Consider the following 5,682-nt stretch of genomic DNA (forward strand, 5'->3'; position numbering starts at 1 on the left):
CTGGGTCCATGAGAAACCATCTCTGCAGCAGATGCCATGCTGTAGGAGAACAGTGGCAAAGCAGGAATTAGAAGGATTCTGAGCCCAGAAGTAAACCCTCATGTATGTGGTCAACTAATATTTGATGAGGGAGTCAAGAACACCCAATGTGGAAAGGATAGTCCTCAACAAAGATGTTGGGAAAACTGGGTAGGCACATTCAGAAAAATGAAATTGGGTTGCTGTCTCACACCATTCACAAAAATTAACTCAAAATGGATCATAAGATCCCAAACTAAAATTCCTGGAAGAAAATGGAGGAGAAACTCCTTGATGTCGGTCTTGGCAATAATTTTTTGCATAAGTGCCAATGAAAACAAAGCAAAACTTGTTTTTGGTGCAGTAGGACTGTATCAGACTTAAAAGCTTCTGCACAGCAAAGGAAATAATTGACAGTACGGAAATGGAAAGACAACCTGTAGAATGGGACAAGACATTTGCAAACCATGTATCTGATAAGAGGTTAATATCCAAAATGTATAAAGGATTTGTACAACTTAATGACCCCCCAAAAAATCCCCTAAAGAATTTGACTAAAAAAATGGACAGAGGAATGAAATAGATGGTTTTCCAAAGAAGACATCTAAATGGCCAACAGGTACAGGAAAAGATGCTTAATGTCACTCATCATCAGGGAAATGCAAATCAAAACCACAATGAGATGGCACCTCACACCTGTCAGAATGGCTGGTATCAAGGACACAAGAGATAACAAGTTGGCAAGGATGTGGGGGAAAGACCCTGTGCACTGTTAGTGGGTGTGTAAATTGGTTCAACCACTATGGAAGTTCCTCCAAAAAAAATTAAAAATATAGTATGATTCAGTAATTCCATTTCTGGGTATATACTCAAGAGAAATCAAGAGGATATAGAAGAGGTATACACAATCCCAGTGTTTATTGTTCTATTAATAACAATAGTCAAGATATGGAAACAAGCTACTTGCCTGTTAACAAATGAATGGATAAAGAACCCCCCCACCACACACACAGACACTAGAGTATTATTCAGCCATGAGAGGAAGGAGATCCCGCTATTTGCAACAACATGGATGGAACTTGAGGACAATTATGCTAAGTGAGATAAGACACATACTGTGTAATATCAGAGAAAGACACGTACTGTGTAATATCACTTATTTGTGGAATATAAAAATGCCAAACTCATGCAAACACAGTAAAAAGTTGGTTACCACAGGTTGGGGGTGAGGTGGGGAAATAGGAAAGAGGTTGTTGAAGGGTACAAACTTGCTACTAGCAGATAAGTAAATCCTGGATATCTGATAAAATGTATAGTGAATATAGACAACAATATTGTATTATATTTACCAAACTTGCTACAAGACTAGATCTTAATTGCTCTTACCACAAAAAAGAAATGATAACTATGTGATATGATAGGTGTTAAACACAATGGCAGTCATATTATAATATATTAATGTATCAAATCAACATGTTGTATGCCTTAAACTGACACAATATTATATGTCAAATGCATGTCAAATATAAACAAAATATTTTTATGTCAATAAAAGAAGGAGCATTCTGTACACTTGGCATCCAGCCCCCAAAATGTCGAAAGCCAGGGCCTTCATTCTCCCCCTGAACTGTGATCCTGATGGTTCCCCAGGAGCTCAGCACCCGGGCCATCTCCCAGTCCCCAGAGACATCGCCCGCCATGGTAGGATCACATGTTCTTTCTGCTCCAGCTTCTTGGGACCCTCAATAGAGAGGTCTTAGTTTGGTGACAGGAGTGGTGGGAATGCAATCATTCCGAGGTTGAGGAATTTCATTTAACATACAACAAATATTTGTTGTGCATCTGCCTTGTGTCAGACAAGTGTGATACACTTTTATCTTTAGTCCATTTAATCCACGTGATAGTCCTATGAGATAGGAATTCCCTTTTCCATTTATGAGATGAGGAAACCAGAGGGGCAAAGAACACAGCTGGGGAGGGACCAAGCAGCTCTAGACTGTCCATCCTTTGACATCCAGGTAGTTTGCATAGATCACCTGGTAATGTTACTGCAGTGTTCAGGTGCTCAAATATTTGCTTTGCTTCCTTTTTCCTTTGAGATCTGCATTGTGGACTGTGTCCCTGTGTCCTTGAGTGTAGAGCTTGCTGCTGGGGGGAGCTGGGAGACTGTGACTTCACTGGAGCCTGGGGTAGGATTCCAGGGAGAGTGACTAGGTTTAGCAAATAAAAGTGCAAGATACCCAGTTAAATTTGAATTTAATATCAGATAGACAACGAATACTTTTGTTTTAATATAACTATGTGCCATGCAGTCTTTAGGATATACTTATGCTACAAGAGTATTCCCTTATTTATTTAAAATTCAAGTTTAACTTGAGTTCCCAGTGAAACTTGAAGCTGATCTAATGCTGAAGGAGGCTCCTTTTGCAGAGGCTGGGACTGGATTCAGCTTGGCTCATGAGCTCTGTGGGTTCTTTCTGAAATTAGCTTCACCATCTACACTCAAGGTTACAAATTGGCAACTTGGACAGAATCTGACCAGCCATGTTTTGTTTAGCTGGCATGATGTTGATTTGTTTTAATGATTTATGTATTTATTTGAGAGGGTGATGAGAGAGAGAGAGAGAGAGAGAGAGAGTCTTGAGAAGACTTGCTGCTGAGTATGGAGCCCAATGCAGGGCTTCATCTCACAACTATGACATGATGACCTGAGCCAAAATCAGTAGTCAGAGGCTTAACCAACTGAACCACCCAGGCACCCCTGACATGGTGACTTTAAAAAAATTGGTCAGTTTTTGAAAACCAGGTGTTTCTACAGACAAATCTAAATGAGATTCTTTTTAAAAATTTATTTTAATTCCAGTACAGTTAATATGCAGGTGTACAGTGTAGTGATTCAACACTTCTATACATCACCCCGTGCTCATCACAAGTGTGCTGCTTAATCCCCATCACCGATTTCCCCCATCCTCCCACCTACCCTCTGGTGACCATCAGTTTGTTCTCTATAGTTAAGAGTCTGTTTCTTTGATTGACTCTCTCTCTCTCTTTTCCCCTTTGTTTGTTTTGTTTCTTAAATTCCACATATGAGTGAAGTCATATGGTAATTGTCTTTCTCAGACTGACTTATTTTACTTAGCATGATACTCTCCAGCTCCACCCATGTTATTGCAAATGACAAGATTTCATTCATTTTTATGGCTGAATAATACTCTGATATATATATATATCATATAAGTATATATGATATATATATATATATATCTTCTTCTTTATCTTCTTTATCCATTCACCTATTGATGGATGCTTGGGCTGCTTCCATAACTTGGCTATTGTAAGTAATGCTACTGTAGGCTCAGGGGTACCTGTATCCCTTTGAATTAGTGTTTTCATATTTTTTTGAGCAAATGCTCAGTAGTGTGATTATTGGATTGTAGGGTAGTTCTATATTTAACTTTTTTAAAAACTATTTTTTAAAAAAAAAGATTTTTTAATTTTTAAGTAATCTCTACGCCCAACATGGATTTTTAAAAAAAGATTTTTATTCTTTTATTTTTAAAGATTATTTATTCATGAGAGACACAGAGAGAGAGGCAGAGACACAGGCAGAGGGAGAAACAGGCCCCATGCAGGGAGCCCGACGCGAGACTCGATTCTGGGACCCCAGGATCACGCCCTGAGCTGAAGGCAGATGCTCAACTGCTGAGCCACCCAGGTGTCCCCAAACATGGATCTTGAACTCACAACCCTGAGATCAAGAGTTGCATGCTCTACTGACAGCCAGCCAGGCTCTCCCCGTCCACCACCTTTTTAAAACGATAGGTACCCCTTTAGGGTGTCTGGTTGGCTCATTTGGTTGAGGGTCCAACTCTTGATTTTGGCTCAGATCATGATCTCAGGGTCATGAGATTGAGCCTCACCTGGGATTCTGGCCTGAGTGTGGAGTCTGCTTGAGATTCTCTCTCTCCATCTGCCCCCTTGCCGCTCGTGTGTACTCTCTCTCTCTCAAAAAAAAAAAAAAAAAAGAAAAAAAAGAAATTTAAATACAGACCCCCCCCCCCCCCGTTTTTAACTTTTTGAGGAACCTCTATACCATTTTGCAAAGTGGCTCCAACATCCTTGCCAACACTGGTTTCTCGTGTTGTTGATTTTAGCCATTCTGACAAGTGTGAGGTGGTATCTCCTTGTAATTTTGATTTGCAATTCCCTGATGATGAGTGATGTTGAACATTTTTTCATGTACCTGTTGGCCATCTGGATGTCTTCTCTGAACAAATGTCTGTTCATTTCTTTGCCGATTTTAATTGGATTATGTGTCTTCTGGATATTGAGTTGTATTAGTTCTTTATATATTTTGGATACTAATCCTTTATCAAATATGTCATTTGCAAATATCTTCTTCCATTCAGTAGGTTGCCTTTTAGTTTTGTTCATTGTTTCCTTCATAGCGCAGAAGCTTTTTACTTTGATGTAGTTCCAATAGTTTATTTTTGCTTTTATTTCCCTTACCCCAGGAGACATATGTAGAGAAATGTTGCTGCAGCTGATGTCAGACAGATTACTGCCTATGCTCTCTTCTAAGATTTTCATAGTTTCAGGTTTTTAGGACTTTCATCCATTTTGAGTTCCTTTTTTGTGTATGGTGTAAAAAAGTGGTTCCGTTTCATTCTTTTGCATGTAGCTGATCAGTTTTCCCCAAACCAATTTTTGAAGAGACTGTCTTTTTCCGACTGGATATTCTTCTCTGCTTTGTCAGAGATTAACTGACCTTATAATTGTGAGTTTATATCTGGGTTCTCTATCCTGTACCATTGATATATGTGTCTATTTTTGTGCCACTACCATACTGTTTTGGTTACTATAGCTTTGTAATATAACTTGAAGTCTGGAATTGTGATACCTCCAGCTTTGCTTTTCTTTTTCCAAATTCTTTGGCTATTCAGGGGCTTTAAAAATATGGAATGTTTCATGAATTTGCATATCATCCTTGTGCAGGGGTCAAGCTAATCTTCTCTGTATCATTCCAATTTTAATATATGTGCTGCCAAAGTGAGCACTAAATTTTTGGCTTTTTTTTTAATTTCAAGTTTTTACTTAAGTTCAAGTTAGTTATCATATATGGTAGAATTGGTTTCAGGTGTAGAATTTAGTGATTCATCACTTACATACAACATCCGGCACTCATCACAACAAGTACCCTCCTTAATACCCATCACCCATTTAACCCATCCTCTGCCCCAAAATATCAAATCTGCCATGCTGAGCCCTTAGGACCTCATGGCAGCAGTCATCTGCAGCCAAGCACTAGCATCTCTTTAACACAAGGCATGTACTCACCAGTTTGCCTGTTCCCATTCCCATCCCTCCCTGTGGTTACATTCTACTCACTTAATTCACTTCTTGTCCAGCCCCGGCAGGTATTGAGTTTTTGACTCCTGATCTACACTATGTGCCAAAAAATCTGCTTTTTCCAGTGACAACAAAAATACTAAGAGTCTTCATTGGACTAGCCCCATCAACTTCTTCCATTTTATAGCATCTCCTTTGCAGCTCCCTCCCTCAATGCACTGATATCCATGCACTGGTTGCTGGTTATCCCTTCCCTGCAAGGATTGCCAGCCTGACCCCAGAAGGCCAGGCCATGGGCATAGCTTCTTTTGAGAC

The 5,682-nt window shown here is 39.5% G+C and overlaps 1 non-coding gene across 1 annotated transcript; it reads right to left on the bottom strand.

Annotated features, from left to right (window-relative positions):
- Window positions 1–4,968: 4,968 nt before the first annotated feature.
- On the bottom strand, window positions 4,969–5,075 carry LOC144313128 (U6 spliceosomal RNA). Its single transcript, XR_013378850.1, has one exon. It is a non-coding gene; the product is annotated as a U6 spliceosomal RNA (small nuclear RNA).
- Between the last annotated feature and the right edge of the window lie 607 nt (window positions 5,076–5,682).

Source organism: Canis aureus, chromosome 4 (genome assembly GCF_053574225.1).
Source record: "Canis aureus isolate CA01 chromosome 4, VMU_Caureus_v.1.0, whole genome shotgun sequence".
NCBI lineage: Eukaryota > Metazoa > Chordata > Mammalia > Carnivora > Canidae > Canis > Canis aureus.